Source organism: Miscanthus floridulus, chromosome 16 (assembly GCF_019320115.1).
Source record: "Miscanthus floridulus cultivar M001 chromosome 16, ASM1932011v1, whole genome shotgun sequence".
Classification (NCBI taxonomy): domain Eukaryota; kingdom Viridiplantae; phylum Streptophyta; class Magnoliopsida; order Poales; family Poaceae; genus Miscanthus; species Miscanthus floridulus.
Window position 1 is genome coordinate 72,230,755 of NC_089595.1, and position 19,458 is coordinate 72,250,212.

Below are 19,458 nucleotides of genomic sequence, written 5' to 3' on the forward strand. Positions count from 1 at the left end.
AAGTTCTACTACAATACAAATACCAAATCTAAAGTATTGAACTAGCACACCTGTACCAATCCTCTACCACACCTGTACCAATCCTCAGTCTGAAACATACTGAGTAAGCAACTCATCGTCTGAGTACTAGTCCTCTACCAAAACCTTGTTGCTATGTCTAGGTTCACCTATATTGCCCTGATCTGCCTATCGCCTATAATAAGTTGCCTCCGCTTCACCTGTGGCCTCTATGGCCTGAGTCAAGAACGCGTCCTCCTCCATCTAGCTCATGTGGGTAGGCTCACCTACATTGCCTTGATCTATCTGTTGCCTCATCTGTGGCCTCTATGGCCTGAGTGAAGAACGTGTCGTCATCCTCCTCCGCCTACAAGCTCGCCTCTATTAAAGCGATGAGCTCGCTCAATCTGCTAGTGTTGTTCTCTGCCTCCTCCGCTTGCAAGCCCGCCTAAGCAAGAGCGATGAGATCGCTCAACTGGGTAGTGTCATCCTCATCCTCATCCCCATCATCAGCCAACACAATCGAAGATTGGATGGTGTGACCAACTCATGTTCTATGCTCATCTAACTTCTTTTCCTCATACCTTACACGGGCCACCTCTATGGCATGGTCCTCGCTTGAAAGCTCTAGTTTGGTTTTGGTGAATTGATGAAACCCTAAGTGCTAACCTAGTTTATCAAAGTGATTATGAGATAGGTGGCACTACTCCAAGTGGTGAAGCAAATGAAGATCATGACATGATGATGGTGTTGCCATGGTAATGATCAAGTGCTTGTCCTTGGAAAAGAAGTAAAAGAAAAACAAAAGGCTCAAGGCAAAGGTATAAGTGGTAGGAGCTGTCGGTGCGGGACCCATAGGATACCCCGCAAGGAAGGGAGAAGATCTAGTCTAACTAGGATTCTTCCCTTGTAATCTTAGTAGTAGTATTATTCTGTAACCCTACTAGGAACTCTCATTGTAAACCAACTAGGATTCTGACCTCCTAACTGTATAAAGGAGGGCAGGGATCCTAGGGACAGGCGATTTTTTACAACACAACACTTTACAATTAATCCAACGTGAAGGCTAACGCCGACTGGATGTAGAGCTATTACTCAATCAAAGATCGAGGGTCCGAACCAGGGTAAATCGACTGTCTCTTGCGTTAACCGTCGAGTTCTGCATACGCTGAAGCTCGAACATACTGCCTCGGGGACCCCTATGGCAAGCTATTGGTGGTCAAACATCGACAGCTGACGCGCTAGGTAGGGGCTTTCGGTGAATTTGTACCCGAGAGCTCGACGGACCTCATCAACATGATCTTCTTGACGGGATCAACCTTCATCTTTGGTTCATGGATCTATGAGGTAGGCGACGATGGCAAGCTCCAAGGCCATCTCCTCGAAGATTCTGATCATCATCAAGACCTTTCCATTTTGGCAACAATGATAGATCAACTTGCTAGAAGATTCGCATAGCTCACGATGTCCGATCCAACTCAGATTTCGCAGCTTCACGCATCCGATTCGAACTCAGGCTCCACTTCCGAAATGGAGTCCTATCCGAGTTCTTTCGGAAAACCGAGTTCTTTTCCAATAAGACCCCGAAACACGACATCAACCTATCAAGAATACAACTCGGAGTACACTCAGAGCACTCTAAAGAAGATGGGTCCTTTTCCTTTTGGTCTCAACAACATGGCAACGTCTTATTGGCCACAGCTCGAAAGATCTCTTAATCCAGTGCTTGGAATACCACTAACAGGATCTCAGAAAGATCTCATACTAATCGGAACATCTTAAGACTGCATCATCCACTGGCCAGGTTCTGTTCCTAAGGATAGTAGTACCCGGTTAGTTGACACAACAATGACAACTGCTCTACCCTACTAAGAAGGAGACTCGATCTGCGACCTAGAAACCTCTACTGAAGTTATCAACAACTCTAACAGTACGGAAACCAACGCCGATAAAAAAAACTCACGCTCGAGAAGTATTCATGATTCGGCATCCTCGATCACCATTGGTCCCCCAGAAGCACCAGATGTCAGGTCTTCAGATGAATCTGAGTCCAACATATCATCATTTACCCACTAGCACGATGGTGAGACCAAAAGTCAGAGGCATGCCAGAGAAAGAAAGAACAAATTGAAAACAAGGACATCAACGCCATGCTAAGTAGCGTAAGGAAGCTTGGATCAAATATGAGTCAGACCTAGCCAAGTACAATAGAAGAAAATTAGAGCGAGAGGTCAAAGAAGGATGAGCAGCGAATACACCCTACGATAAGATCCGAGAAGCACTAGAAGAACTCAGGGTGACTTCACATCCCAATGAAAAACAAGAACAGCTTCGGGACTTCCTCTGGTCAACAGTCCTAAGGACGAACGACGGAAGGGCCCGCTGAAGACTACCTGACAAGTTAGCATCTTATGAGCAAGAAGATCAAATCAAAGGAAGTCCACTTTCAAGAGACTTGGTCCAAGTGGAAGTCACAACAGAGAAAGTAGAAGAAATCACAGTCAAAACGACCGAGTCGAACAACCAAGAAAGGCTAGAAGCAAAGCACCTACTCGGATAGCCATGCATAACTACTCTCACCAAGACAATAGTTGGCAAGAAGGAGGCGCTGAATTAGAATACACAGAAGCCAGAACGCACGATAGATTCCCACTGTTTTGCAAACAGACTTGCTTTAATACGACTACCTCACAAGTTCAAACCATCCAACCACTCCAAGTATGATGGCAAGACTGAACCAAGGCAAGTGGCTCAAGATTACTCGTAATCGATTGAATTGGCTAGAGGAGACGATGACATCAAGACCTTATTCTTTCCCATGGCCCTAGAAACCATGCCCCTTCAGTGGTTTGACAAATTAAACCCAGGATCAATCAGAAATTGGGAGGACTTGCAAAGAGCTTTTTGTGAAAATTTCGTGGGTATTATTACACATCTAATCACCCACGCAGAGTTAAAAGGACTCAAGCAGAAAGCAGGTGAAAGTCTTAGAAATTACTATCGATGGTTTGGCGAACTACGAGCACAAGTACATGACATCACGCAACGAGAAGTAATCGAGGCTTTCTCTCATGGAATCATGGCTAGGTGGCAATTTCAAGATTTCTACAAAGAAAACCCAAGAAACAATGAAGAATTTAGATGAACAGTGGAAAAGATGATTACCCAGAGGAAAAGACACGAGAAAGTTTTCTGGATAGAAATAACAGAGACAACCCAAACATGCAAAATCCTCGAAATAACAGACATTAGGAAAGAAAACGTGGACCAGACAACACCATAGCAGTGACTGACAAATCAAGGAAGTTTTCGAAGCCTAGAAGGTATGATGACATTGAAAACATGCGTTGCGTCTTGCACCCCAAAGGAAATCACACCATCGGAGATTGCTACACCTTCAAAGATCGATACACAAGGAAAGATAGTAAGGAGAATACCAAAGAAGGCAACCAGAAAAAAAGAAGAAGACAACCACGAAGACAAAGGATTCAAAAAATCCAAGGGGACAGTAGCAGTAATCTTTGCCAGGATTCTAGATTCCAGAAGCAAACATCAAGAAAAGCTAGCGCTGCGAACCATCATGGCAGTAGAACCAGCTACTCCAAGATATCTCAACTGGTCACAGTATCCAATCCAATTTTTCAAGGAAAGACCAATGGACTAGCGTAGGAAACGTAGGCCATTACCCGCTGGTTCTAGATCCAACTATCGCCGGTATGACTGTCACAAAAGTACTAATCGACGGGGGAGCCGGACTCAACATCATTTTCTCAGAAACTCTAAGGAAGATGAGACTACAACTTGCCGGAATGATTACACCAACAAGCACACCTTTTATGGCATAGTACCTGGCAAAGCAGCAATGCCACTGGACAAATCACTCTACCGGTCACTTTCGGGACTCCCTCGAACTATTGTACAGAGTTCATCAAGTTTGAAGTTGCGAACTTTGATTCATCATATCACGCAATCCTCGGACGCCCAGCACTAGCAAAATTCATGGCGATACCGCACTATCCATACCTGTTGCTTAAGATGCCAGGGCCTAACAGTGTCCTTTCTCTTCGGAGCGATTTGAAGTGCACTTTTGACTACGACGTTCAGGCAATCCAAATTGTAGCAAAAGCATAGGCCGCCGTGGAAGAAAAGAAATAGCTACTGTTGTAGCAGAAATGAGGCCAGAAGAGCTAGTGATACCAGCTAAAAAACCCAGCATCCTAGCACCACCGAAAGAAGCCAACGTCAAGCAAGTTGACCTGGGGCATAGGTGATCCCTCCAAAACAGCAACCATCAGCACCCACCTCTCGGCAAAATAGGAACTCGCGCTCACCAACTTTCTTTGGACAACAAAGATATCTTCGCTTGGAAGCCGGCCGACATGCTAGGGGTCCCAAGAGAGTTGGCTGAGCACAGAATTGATATCAATGAAGGCTCCAAGCCTGTGAAGCAACGACTATGATGATTCTCACCAGACAAGAAGGTAGCAATTAAAAAAGAAATCACAAAACTAATGGCAACCGGATTCATCAGAGAAATCCTCCATCTAGATTAGCTAGCAAACCCAGTTCGAGTACAGAAAAAGAATACGGACGAGTGACGCATGTGTGTCGACTACACAGATCTCAACAAACACTACCCGAAAGATCCGTTTGGGCTACAATGAATTGATCAAATAGTTGACTCAACAGTAGGATCTGCCCTATTATCCTTCCTTGATTGCTATTCAGGATATCATCAGATCGCTTTTAAAGGAACAAGACCAGAGCAAGACATCTTTCATCACTCCATTCGGTGCCTATTGCTACAAAACCATGTCATTTGGACTCAAGAATGCTGGTGCCACTTACCAAAGAGCTATCCAAACGTGCCTCGGTGATCAGATCATCGAAAACGTAGAAGCATATGTGGATGACGTAGTAGTAAAAACAAAGAACCTAGATACACTCATTGAAGACTTAAAGCAAACCTTTGAAACCTAAAAAGATGGAGGTGGAAATTGAATCCAAACAAGTGTGTATTCAGAGTTCCTTTAGGACAACTACTCGGATTCTTGGTCAGTCATCGCGGAATCAAAGCAAGCGCCAAGCAGATTCAAGCCATAACAGAGATGGGCCCTCCTCGAAGTGTCAAAGATGTGCAAAAACTAACAGGCTGCATGCGCGGCCCTCAATCATTTCATATCAAGACTGGGCGAAAAAGGTTACCTTTCTTTAAATTGCTAAAGAAGACAGACAAGTTCGAGTGGACAGAAGAAGCCAATGAAGCTTTCAAGAAGCTCAAGGCATATCTCACATCCTCACCCGTTCTCACACCTCCAAAGAAATACAAAGACATGATGTTGTACATTGCGGCAACTTCTACTATGATCAGCACTGCGATTGTCGTAGAAAGAGAAAGAAGGGCGTGTATATAAAGTACAATGCCCCATATACTACATCAGCGAAGTACTGTCAGAATCAAAAAATCCGGTACCCGCATATGCAAAAACTACTCTACGCCCTCTTGATCACTTCACGTAAGCTCGCCACTATTTTGAAAGCCACAAGATTACCGTGGTGATAGATTCCCACTCAGAGACATCCTACACAACAGAGATGCAAACAGGGCACATATCTAAGTGGGTAGTTGAACTTGGTGCTCTCAATATCGATTTCACCCCATGGAAGGCAATTAAATCTCAAGCCCCTAGCTGATTTTGTTGCCGAGTGGATAGAAAATTCAACAACCTATGTCAAATACCATCTTGATCACTAGAAGATGTACTTTGATGGATCACTCAAGCTAGGCGGAGCTGGTGCAGGGCGTTCTCCTCATTTCTCCAGATGGAAAACAACTCAAGTATGTCCTTCAGATACTATGGCAAAGCTACAATATAAAGCCAGAATATGAAGCCCTCACCTACATCCATGGGCTACGAGTGGCAATTACCCTTGGGATCAAGCGTTTACCCGTATACGACGATTTAGCAGTAGTCATCAATCAAGTCACCAAAGACTTGAGATGCACAAAAGACACATGGGAGCATACTAGCTGAAATATGAAAGCTTGAAAACATTTTCAAGGATTAGAAATTCTACACACGTCCTACACAATTCTAATATTGCGACAAGACGTCCTCGCTAAGCTTGGATCAGACAGGCGCGAAGGTCCCACCCGGTGTATTCATAGAGGAGTTATCAGCTCCCTCTATCAAACAACCCGGTGAGATAACCCCTAAAATCTTAGCTAAAGGCCACCTAGATTTTGGTAATCACCACTTCATGGACTCAGGTTTTTATCGATTACATCAAAGAGAATAAGTTGCCAGCAGAAAAAGAGGAAGCTACTGGAGTTGCTCGCAGAAGCAGGAATTACGTCCTGTTGGGAGACAAGATCTACAGAAGAGCCACATCATCAGGAGTACTCCTAAAATGCATCTCATTTGAAGAGGGCAAAGAGATCCTAGACGAAATACACTTAGGCTTGTTGTGGAAATCACGTCGCTTCAAGAACACTAGTAGGCAAGGCATTCCGTACCAGTTTCTACTGGCCATCTGCTTTGAAAGACATAGAAGAACTCGTCAGAAGATGCAAAAGTTGTCAAATGTTCACAAGACAAGCTCACGTGCCATCTCACAACCTCATCTGCATCCCACCTGCTTGGCCTTTCTCTTGCTAGGGGCTGGATCAAGTAGGACCTCTCAAGAAAGCAAAAGGCGGTTTCGATTACATCTCGTAGCAATGACAAGATCACCAAGTGGATTCAATTCAAACCACTCACAAAATACAGCGCATCCAAAGTAGTCGAGTTCATCCAAGACATTATGCACCGCTTCGGCATGCCCTAATCAAATCATCATGGATTTGGGTTCTCCCTTCATAGCCACATAATTCCAAAGTTGGGCACAGGACTGCGACTTCAGAATAGATTACGCATCAGTCACACATCCAGAGGCCAATGGACAGGTCAAAAGGGCTATCGGACTCATACTAGCCAGACTAAAACCAAGATTGTATGAAGAACTAGTAGACTATGGATCAAAATGGATTGAAGAATTACCCAAGGTCATATGGGGGCTACGGACTCAAATAAGCAGAGCCACCAGATACTCACCTTTCTTCCTGGTTTACAGATCAAAAGCCGTACTACCTGTAGACTTGATCTGGACGTCACCAAGGATAGAAACAATACGACGAAGGAGAAGTAGAACAACTAGAAGATTAGAACTTGAAGTACAGAAGAAGTCAGAGTAAACGCTACCCTTCAATCAACAAGATACCTCAAGGACTTAAGATGCCACTACCACAAGAATACCCCATTTTCGATCATTACAAGTCAGAGACCTAGTACTAAGAAGAATACAAAAAACCGACGGACGCCCATAAATCTACTCAGTCCATGGGAATGTCCCTTTTATCATCACAAAGTCACCAGACCGGGCACATACAGTGATACACTGAAGACGGAAAAGAAGTCAACAATACATGGCACATCAGCCAGCTATGAAGATTCTACGCATCGAAAACAACTAAAGGGAAAATATATATACAAGCCACGAAGAGATCAATGTTCATGATCAATTAAAGATAGCGCTCATCAACAACATAGGTACTATTATGACCCCTATCAATATTCATGATCAATAAAGATGGTTCTTTCTCAATAAACATATGTCTTATTATGGCTTTCCCCGAGTTGTTTGCAATGAGCACCAAAAAGCAAAACTGGCTGAAAAGACGCCTGAGCATGCCGGCCAAGAGCAAAAGAGCTAAAAACATGCTTGAGCCCACCGATGAGGGTAGCTAATAAGCTAACACCCGCACCAAAAAGCAAAATGGCTGAAAAGACACCTGAGCATACCGGCCGAGAGCAAAAGAGCTAAAAACATGCTTGAGACCGCTGATGAGGGTAGCTAATAAGCTAAACACCTGAACCAAAAGCAAAATGGCTGAAAAGACACCTGAGCATACCGGCCGAGAGCAAAAGAGCTAAAACATGCTTGAGCCCGCCGATGAGGGTAGCTAATAAGCTAACACCCGAACCAAAAAGCAAAATGGCTAAAAAGATGCCTGAGCATACCGGCTGAGAGCAAAGAGCTTGAAAACATGCTTGAGGCCCGCCAATGAGGGTAGCTAATAAGCTAACACCCAAACCAAAAAGCAAAATGGCTGTGAAAAGACGCCTAAGCATACTGGCTGAGAGCAAAAGAGTCTGAAAAGATGCTTGAGCCCGTCGATGAGGGTAGCTAATAAGCTAACACCCAAACCAAAAAAGCAAAACGACTAGAAACTAAGCCTAAAAACTAAATTAGAGGCAATTTCAAGACAAAGGCCCTCTAGCTTCCTGTTCCACATAGCAAGAGAGCTCGAGGGCTACACTCAGAAGATCCCAAGAAGCGCTACACGGGTTTCGATCAAGAAAGCACTCGAACCGACGCTTGTTCCTGCTCCACAAAGACTGAAGAAAACAAAGATGAGGCTTCCTAGAAGCTCTACCTATGAAGTGCTCAGGGGGCTTTGGCGATCCTAGGATATTTTTGCAATAGAGATAGGACCAGATGCTGACCACACTCTGAGTTAAGCCGAAAAAAAGAAGCTAGAGATGTCCTAAGTCTTTTTAGTACTAACAAGAACACAAAGTTTATCAAGGACAACGATCTATACCGAATTGTTGTACAAGTCACAAGACGAACGCCCAGACAAGCACTCGACAAATCAAGGAAGTCTATCAAGACCATCATCTACATATACCGAGTTGATTATGAGGCACAAATGAAAGCCAGAAAAGCACTTGATAGATCAAGAAAGTCTATCAAGACAATAATTTACCAAAGCTGAGTTGTTTACGAGACAAAGAAATACAGAAAAAGAAGACATCAACAATCTCCGTTCAGTTTTCAAGTATAGTGTTTTGTTACAAGAAGCTGTAATACAAAGGTCGATTACATCAGGCATTGTCATCAGGAGAAGAAACATCAATGTTAAGATTATCTACAATCTTCCTAGCTAAATCATCGACCTCGGGCTCCAACTTCTCAACAGCATCTAGGTACTCTTGGCTCTCGACTTCATCAGCAACCTTAGACAAAGGAAACTCTAGAGAAAGAACCCAGACCTAAGCAAGAACATTCCTGGTGCAAAGATGGGCACACCTCTTCATGAACTCCTAGAAATGGGTCATCACTTGGGGAATGAACTGGGCCCAAGAATGACCGTCGTCTGCTGAAGTCCAAAGAAGGTCGGCTACTGACCAAAAAGACTTCCACAAAGCTTCTAGTTCTCAGTAGCCGTTGCTAACTTGCTAGTCAAGTCCTCACTACTATCTTTGGGCCTGGACAAGATCTGTGTCAGCTCCACGCCTAATCAACTTAGCAAGCGCGAGTTCTTCTTTCAGCTCGAGTAATTACCCTCCTCAGCCTTATTGTGGTTAGTGTCGAATGAGTGTCTTCATCTCCCTCGATACCCTCGAGAGCTTCTGCTTTTCAACTCAGAGAGCTAAACCAAGCAACAAAGACAAGTCAGTAGAAAGGCAAATCTAAATACAAAATGGAAACAAAAGAACTCGCATACCATGCACTCTTTCTTCATGGCCTCCATGTTTTTGAGGCCTCCTAGGCAGCAGCATCCCTCTACTTTTCTACCTCAACTACCCGGGCGTGGAGAGCCTTCTCCTCCTTCTGATGCGTCTGATGCTTAGTCTCCAACTCAGCCCGATAGAGGTCAAGCTCTGCCTTCAGGGTACTCACCTCAGAAGACAACTTTTATTCTCATTTTCAAACGAGAAAAAGAAGCCAGTATGATCATGAGAAAAAGTCTGAGCAAAAAGAGAGAAAGAAAAACAAGACATAAGGATAGAAGAAAAAAGAACATCCAAAGAAAGAACTATAAAAAAACTTACCTAGAGCCTTCCCCAAAAGAAGTCGCAAGGGTTGACAAGCTTCCTAGGTGGCGGTTAGCTCCAACAATCGATGAGTGGCATCAAACTGCTGCACCACGTCATCAGCCAAAGGCGGACCACCAGAGGCAAGAAGAGGGAGAGGGAGAAGCCAGTCGAGGCAAAGAAGTCATGACCAGGGCAATCTCCTAGGAAGCCATGGCCAATCCCTCAGATGAACCTGCCGTAATGGCCACAGTCCACCTCAGGAGTCGGCAAATCAGTAGCCGTGGACTCAGTCCCCCTCATAGCCACCTCGGCGACCGTGTGTTTTAGAGTCCTGAGACTCAGTACCGCAAGGGCAACGCAGAGGTTTGATAAGAAGTCGATTGGAGGCTCAGGGAAGACAAAGGCCTATAAAAGTTGACAAGGAAACTCATAATAAGAATAGAAAAAAGGAGAACAGAAGTAGAGAGAAATAAAACCAGAATTTCCCTGCACTCAACTATCTTCTTCTTCATAAAGCTAAAGAAGACCTCATAGGGGGAACACGGCAAGCAAAAAATATCGCCACCACCCTGCGACAGGATGCGGTGCGGCCGGTACTGGAGCCCCCAAAGAACTTGAACTCAATGTCCGCTTGCTACAAGAGAACAAGACCAAAGTCAAAACAAAAGAGGAGTTCAACAACAGGAAAACAAGAAAAGAACTCACCGATGAGTAAGAGAGCAGCACGCTCATCCTCTTCTGCTTCAACTCTCGACCAAGGCCACCATAGTGCCCAGCTGAAAAGGACCAAAGTAAATCGATCCAAAGATAAAGAAACAACAACCAAAGGGCAGAGCATATTAATATGCTCACCTAAGAGCATGCTAGCTACAACCAGTGTTATCCTAAACGCTAAACGGTAAACAGTCGGTCACCTACCGTTTAGCCTATTATTCGGGCAAAATGGGTGTTTAAACGGGAAAAACGGCCGTTTAAACGGTCAAAACAACCGATTAAACGGAAACGGTGTACCACCGTGTAGCGTTTAAACGGTGTGTAAACGGGCTAAACGGCCGTTTAGGCGAACAGTGGCTACAACTGGAGTACCTGGATGAGTACTCAATTGGCGAGACTTCTTGGCAGCGATGGAGTAGAAGAGGAACTATCTGCTCGCCCCCTCTTTCCAAAAGTATGAGGAGCTCAAGGAACTGAATGAGGAACATACTCTTCATATACGTCAGAAAATGCAGAAGACACTAGGAAGCATCATGGTAGTTTGAAACTTATTGGTCAAGGACGCCCCAGCAAGACTACCCCTAGCCTCCACATTTGCAGGGAGATCATCAAGGGGAATTGGATCAGCGAAATTACACCCCAATTCCTATAAAAGAGTAAAACAACAAGACAAGGAAGATAAGCAAAGTGGAAACCAACAAAGAAAATCAAAAGTACCCGCATAAAAGAAAAGAACAACTCACAGCAGGGGGCGGGTTGTTAGCGTGGTACTCAAGGACAGCAAGTGGGACGATGCTTACTCCTTTCAGCATCTTCTAAAGATGCTCGAGCACCTCCTCATCGGTTAAACTCAAGGGCAGGGGACCATCACGAGAAGGGTCCTCATAGCCCAGAGTACTCGAAACCATTAATGTTCACGCTCCTTTCAAGGTTGAACTCCGGCGGCGATTGAAAACTTGAAATAATCCCGAAGCCGGTCAAGCCTGCCGGTCAGAGTGCAAATTTCCACCCTATCAAGAAAAGGCTGCTTGATCATCTAGAGCTCAGCCGCCGTCACAGGGTTCTTTTCCCATTGGTTGTTAACCCAAGGGATCAGATTCTAGAATGAATAGAAGAGGGGGAATCAAGTTGGCGGCATAAAACCAGTTAGCACCACCAATCCCTACAGAATCAACCAGGTCATAGTCAAGAATTTGCTCTTAAGACCCTAGCCAAAACTAGATCCTGTAGCCACCAAGAACATTGGTGTCATCATGGCAGGGTTGTGGCTTCAGGCGAAAGAAATAACAAAGAGAGAAAGAGAAGGAGGAATTCCAAGGAAGGTTTCACAAAGATGAACGAAAACGGAAAGATGAAGGACAGCATTAGGGGCAAGGTGGTTCAGGCTAATCCCAAAATAGTTAAGAAATCAGTGAAGAAAGGCAGAAGCAGGAAGGCAGAGACCGGCACGGATAAAGGAGACGAAAAGAATGATCTCACCAGGACTTAGAGCAGGGACCCAATGCTCGCCTGGAGCTCTCCAATCAGTGATACCCTTGCTCTAAATCAGACCATCGCTAACAAGCTCGCGAAGCTAATCCTCAGTTGTTGTTGGAGCCGGCCAGATCTTCTAAGCAGCCCTCATCGCCATGAATTTTTGATTCTCGATCACGGAGAGCAATGTTTCCTCATCGACAAACATCACCTGGGACTTACTCGTCGACTTCTTCCTACCCATATACTAGCAAAGGTAAGAATTGGGAAGGCTCAGATGGCAGCGCTCAGATGACGGCAACAATGGCGGTGGTGGAAGTTTGAAGACTAGGGTTTCAAGGCAAAGGCGAGGTACCCAAGAAAGGGAGGAGAAAGGCCTTTAAATAGATTTTACACCGGTAAAAACATGGCCCACCAGGCCCGTTTTAACATGGCATGAGGATGCAATGGTCCATTTACCAACGCAGCTAAAATGATGGATGGCTTAAATCCACCACAACGGTACAGTTTCAACGGCAAGATTTCAGACTTATCCATCCAGCACCACGGTGGAGTTATCATATTACTACAAAAAGAACTCATCAACAATAAAGCAAAGAAGGGTTTACCTCACAAGGAGCGCAACAAACCTGGTCCTTACAGAAAGAACTTAGAAATCTCATCAAAACTGGGACATCAAGAGAATAAAGAATTACAACTTAGAAGACAAGGATTCTTTCCGTTATAAACTAGTTTCAAAAATAGAAGATTACACATCTTACAAGACCCAACAAACTTGGTACCACAACAAGCAAAGTAGCAAAGAGGAACCCAGACACGGCTATGGCTCTAGAACAACTACATGTTTCCAAATTGCTACTTGGTAGGACAAACCGCCCTCCAGCTACACTATTTTTCTTCAAAGGACGGACGCAGTGCATCCAAGGCGGAAATCAGCAGCACGGTGGACAACATGGAGCAGAGAAGGCCGGTAGGCATCTATCTACCCAAGTCCGATGTGATGCTGGATATGATGTTGATCTGCACTAGATAGTCTTAGGGCAGGCATGAGGATCAACCCAGAACTGCTAGATGAAGGATCGCATCCCACATCACAAGACTCCCTCCAACTACCGCCATGTACTTCCAAGTACAATGCTGCTGCGGGATTAGCCTACCTCTAATCCCTATCACAAGACTCCCTTTTAGCTATAGCAAGATACACAAGAACTACAAATATGCCCGGGGGCTGCTCTACTTCAGTAACTATCATATTCATGACTATGGAGATCTCAGACCATGCAACAAAGTGCTCGATGAATCAAAATAGCACAATAGAAAGGTATTTATAGACCAAGGAAGCGGGTGCACATAGACCAGGAGCACCAATGGAACAAGCCTAACAAAGGACAGAGTGAAAAGGACAGAATTCAATGAAGGAGGACTCAGGTATGAAAGGCACAGTACTCAAGGGCAAGCATATTCGAAAGGATATACCAACACTATACAACTCGTGAACAAACAACATTTACACTCAACCACCACCATACAACTACATCTGACAACATCAGACTACCAGAGATATGCCAAGACCCTACATCCGAGTTCTTTCTGAATATAAGAACCCGAATATATGCTCGGGGGCTGCAACAGGAGAGATTTTCAGTTCTTTTGAACAACTCAGATTCAAGACCCTCCAACTTTTGGTTCCAATAGTAAGAGGCTCAGGGGCTACACTCAGTGAGTGCACTTTTTTCTTCAAAAAAGCGCACGTCACTAAGAGGACTACTTCAAGACAATAGTTTTCAAACGACATAAAGATTCAAGACCCTCCAACTTTTTGTTCACAAGAGGCTCGGGGGCTACACTTAGTGAGTGCACTTTTCCTTCAAAAAGCGCACATCACTTAGAAGACTTCTTCAAAACAGATGACTTCAAGGCCACACGACAAAAAGAACCTGGGTATATGCTCAGGAGCCCTTCGACGAAGAATCAGGGCTATTTCAAGAAAAGACCCTTAAGCTCCTTGTGCCAAACAGCAAGAGGCTTAGGGGCTACATCCAATGGGAGTACTTTTTTCTTCAAAAAGGTACACACCACGCGAAGATCTCATGAGGCGCTATATGGTTTCGCTCAAGAAAGCACTCGGATGATGCTTGTTCCTGCTCGACAAGACTTGAAGGAACAAGACGAGCTTCCAGAACTCAACATGAAGTGCTCGAGGGCCTTTGTCGGTGCAGGACCCATAGGATACCCCACAAGGAAGGGAGAAGATCTAGTCTAACTAGGATTCTTCTCCTGTATCTTAGTAGTAGTATTATTCTGTAATCCTACTAGGAACTCTCATTGTAACCAACTAGGATTCTGACCTCCTGACTGTATAAAGGAGGGCAGGGATCCTAGGGAACAGGCGATTTTTTACAACACAACACTTTACAATCAATCCAATGCGAAGGCTAACGCTGACTGGACGTAGGGCTGTTACTCGATCAAAGATCGAGGGTCCAAACCAGGATAAATCAACTATCTCTTGTGTTAACCATCGAGTTCTGCATACGCTGAAGCCCGAACATACTGCCCCAGGGACCCCCATGGTAGGCTATCGGTGGTCAAACATCGATAGGAGCCTTTTTGTTTCGGTGATCAAGACACTTAGCGAGTGTGATCACATTTAGGTTCGATAGCCATACTATTAAGAGGGGTGAAACTCGTATCGAAATGCGGTTATCAAAGTGCCACTAGATGCTCTAACTCATTGCATTTGCATTTAGGATCTAGTGGAGTGCTAACACCCTTGAAAAAATTTGTGAAAATATGCTAACACATGTGCACAAGGTGAGCAAGGGTGAAGAAGATAGAGTTCAAAAGGAGTTAGTCGCGCTACTCACAGAGTGACCAGATGCGTCCGGTAAGGCGACCGGACGCATCCGGAATTAATGACCAGACTCTGGCTCAGAGGAGCGATCGGATGCTGAGAAGTTATTGTTTAGCGTCCAGTCAATGTGAGTTAGCTCGGCTCAGGTATGTAGAGAAGCGACCGGATGCGTCTGTTGTGAACCAACAACTCTCGATTTTCAGTGCTATAATTGATCGGACTCTAGGAGCGTCCGGTCGCATGTGACTGGACACGTCCGATCAGCCTAGAGCGGCTTGGGGAGCTCTCTAGACTCAATCGGACGCTGCCCGTCCTGCATCCGGTCGTCCCCACTAGACGCGTCCGGTCGTAGTTGAGTGTTGTACTCATGGCAGCAATGGCTACTTCATTTGAATGCGACACGTGGCGAACTGGCAGCGACCGAACGCGTTCGGTGCACATGACCAGTGTGTCCGGTCATCATGGGGGCTCTCTATTTAAGCCCCATGGCCGGTTCAAACTCACTCTCTTAGTCATTTGCATTGACATAGCAACCTTGTGAGCTTAGCCAAAGCCCCCCACTCATCTCCATCATTGATTCATCATCTTTGTGAGATTGGGAGAGAATCCAAGTGCATTGCTTGAGTGTTTGCATCTAGAGGTACTCGGTGTTCGTGTTTCGCTACGGGATTTGCTTGTTATTCTCAGTGGTTGCCGCCACCTAGATGGCTTGGAGCAATGAGGATCGTCAAGTGGAGGTTGGTGATTGTCTTCGGCTCCGATCGTGGTGATTGTGAGGGTTCTTGACCTTTTCCTGGTGGAGAGCCAAAAGGTACTCTAGTGGATTGCTTGTGGCTTGTGTGATCCTCATCTTGTGTTGGTTGTGTGGCACCCTCTTGAGGGTTTGTCATGTGATGCCAATTAGCACGTGAACCTCCAAGTGAGTGAATCGCCACAATGTGGACTAGCTTGCCAGCAAGTAAGTGAACCTCGGTAAAAAATCATTGTGTCATCATTTGATTCCGAGGTGATTGGTCTTCATTGGTATTCATTATTATGATTGATTGGTTCATTCCTCGACTCGGCGGTATAACCATCTTGCTCACTCTGTTTTTACATTACCGCAAACTAGTTGTCAAGCTCTTTAGTGTAGCTAGTCATGAGAGCTTGTTAGTTTCGTTAGTGTGGCTCTTTAGTTAGCTTTTGAGAGCACACTAACTTAGTGTAGGGATATAGCCATTGTCTAGATAGAGACTATATAAACTAGAATTGTGGTAGGTGACTTGCATTTTTAGTAGGCTAGTGCAACATTTGTTTCACCTCATATTTGTCTAACGGTTTGCTAAGTGTTGTTGTATAAATTTTTTAATAGGCTATTCACCCCCCTCTAGCCATTAGGACCTTTCAAGTGATATCAGAGCTATGGTCATTGTGATTTGAGGCTTTACAACCTTCGGTGTAAAAATGGCTCAAATCAACAACACCAAGAAGCCACCCCAATTTGATGGCTCAAACTATCCCTATTGGAAGGCTAGGATGACAACTTATATCAAGTCAATCAATAGGAAGGTTTGGAAGGTGGCGGAGACCAAGATTGAGATTGGTGATGAAGAGGCTCCCACCGCCGCCGAAGAAATGCTTCTCCAAAATAATGGCATTGCTCTTAGTGCCATCCATGATGCTTTGGATGAGAGAACATTTGAGCAAATCAAGAATATTGAGAGAGCTCATGAGACATGGAAGAAGTTGGAGAAATCATTTGAGGGCACTCAAGCCATGAAGGGTGCAAAGGCATACATTCTTAAGGAGAAGTTTGCAAGCATCAAGATGAAGGAGGATGAGAGTGTGCTGGAGATGTTTCATAGGCTTCAAGTGCTTGTCAATGATCTCAAAGCACTCGGAGAAGAGGTGAAGGACAAAGACTTCTCCCACAAGTTCTTGAGATGCTTACCTTTGAGATCTGGCACATTGGTCACCATTCTAGTAAGGAGCGGTTTGGACACTATGACACCAAACCAAGTGTTGGGAGATATAATGACCGATGACACATATAGAGATGATAATGAGAAGGAAGAAAAGAAGGAGAAGAAAGATGAGAAGAAGGATGACAAGAAGAAGAGTGGCATTCAAGGCCACATCATCCAAGGGCAAGGCAAAGCAAGATACATCAAGTGAAGATGATGATTCATGGGATGATGATGATGATGATGAGAAGATGGCTCTCTTTGTCAAGAGATTTGGCAAGTTTATGATGAAGAAGGGCTACCATGCTAGAAGAAATAAATCTTCATCCAAGAACAAGGAAGAGTCAAGAAGATGCTTCAATTGTGGAAGCAAGGATCATCTTGTTGCTCAATGCCCATATAATAGCGATAATAGTGATGACAACAAGAAGAACAAGAAGAACAAGAAGAAGGACAAAATAACTTTCAAGAAGAAGAAGGGTGGTTCATATGTGGTCACTTGGGATAGTGATGCTTCCTCAAATGATGATGATGATAGTGATAATGACAAGACCACCAAGAAGAAGGCACTTGCAAGTATTGCTATCAATGAGAAGTCTTCTCTCTTCGACACTTCATCATGCTTCATGGCTAAGGCCACTAAGGTACAAACTTGTGATGATGGAAGTGATGAGGAACATGATAATGAAAATGAAAGTGATAGTGATGATGATGAACTAACTAAGGATGAATTACTTGACATGCTAGATGATGCTAAAGAACACTTTGACATTAAGAGAAGGGAATGCAAAAGCTTGCATAAGGAACTAAAAGCCCTTAAGCAAGCCTTTGATGAGCTCAATGCATCTCATGAGTGGCTTGAGGAAGCCCATGAGAAGCTTGGAAAGGCTCACAAGAAGCTTGAAAAAGCTCATTCCTCTTTGCTTGATGAGCAAAATGAGAAGAACAATGTTGAGACATGTAACGTAGGCTTAACTTGTGACCTAATTGATGAATCATTATCTATGCCTATCATTGTTGCTCCCGCTAACCCTTCTTGTAGCACTTCTACTTCCACCTTATCTAGTAGTGATGGTTTCACTTGTGATGCCTCACTAATGGTTAAAAATGAGACCCTCAAGAATGAGGTCAATAAGCTCACTCACACCTTAGCTAAGGCCTATGGTGGTGAGGACCACTTGCTTATGTGCTTGGGTAGCCAAAGAGCTTCTCTCTACAAAGAGGGATTGGGCTATATCCCCAAGAAAGGCAAGGTGGCCTTTGCTCCTTACAAGACTAGTTTTGTGAAGAACAATGGTTGGTTTTGCACTAGTTGCAAGTAAGTTGGCCATAAAGAGCATGAATGCAAGAACAAGAGCAAAAATGCTAATGTATCCTCAATTAATATTAATTCTTTCTATGTGCTTACTAAGGGTACAAATGGTGTGAAAGCTAAGTTATCGGCACACCATGGATGGGCTCAAAGAAGAAAGCCATTTGGGTGCCAAAGAGCTTGGTCACTAACCTTCAAGGATCCAAGCAAGTTTGGGTACCTAAAAAAGAATTGATCTTCTTTTGTAGGTCAATTACAAAGCCAAATGAAGGCATTGGGTTCTTGATAGTGGGTGCACTCAACATATGACTGGTGATGTAAGAATGTTCAACTCAATCAACACCAATAGCAATGATGGTTATGATAGTATCACATTTGGTGACAATGGCAAAGGCAAGGTCAAAGGGCTTGGTAAGATTGCAATATCCAATGACATGAGCATTTCCAATGTGGTGCTAGTAGAGAGTTTGAACTTTAACTTGCTATCCGTGGCTCAATTATGTGATCTTGGATTCAAATGGATATTTGGGTAGATGATGTAGAGATCATAAGTGTAGATGGCTCTTGAAAGGATCAAGATACCCAAGAGGGGGGGTGAATTGGGCTAATTCTAAAATTCTTTGCAATAATTAAGCCCTATACTTAGCCCACTTCACCCCTTGTGCCTAGAATGTGTTTCTATTCTTCTACCGCACAAAAGTTTTGCACCCTAGGTTCCAATCCTACTCTAGCATGGCAATTCTAGGAATGTAAAGACAAGAAATGAATTGCTCAAATGTAAATGCTCAAAGTAAAGAGAGGGAAACAAATGCGGCGATGTTTTCCCAAGGTATCAGAGAGTCGCCACTCTCCACTAGTCCTCATTGGAGCACCCGTGCAAGGGTGTAGCTCCCCCTTGATCTGTGCAGGATCAAGTTGCTCTCTATGAGTTGATTTCTTCGACACTCCATCACGGTGAAATCACCCACAAATGCTCATAACTTGAGTTGGGTCATCCACAAGCTCCATTGGATGATCACCAAACTTTCAATCACCACCAAGCCATCTAGGTGATGGCGATCACCAAGAGTAACAAGCACAAACTCTCACTTGACCACGACAAGCCTAATGAGAAGGGTGGATACACACTTGCTACTCTCCTTGCACTAATGAGGACCTTAATCTTGGATTCTCAAATCTCAATCACCTCACTAGGCTCTTGCTCTCCTTTGCACTCTCAAGGGTGTTTCTTAGCTAAACAAATGGGCAAGAGACCTCCCTTGGACAAGTCGAGTAACTATTTATACCCCCTCATTCAAAACA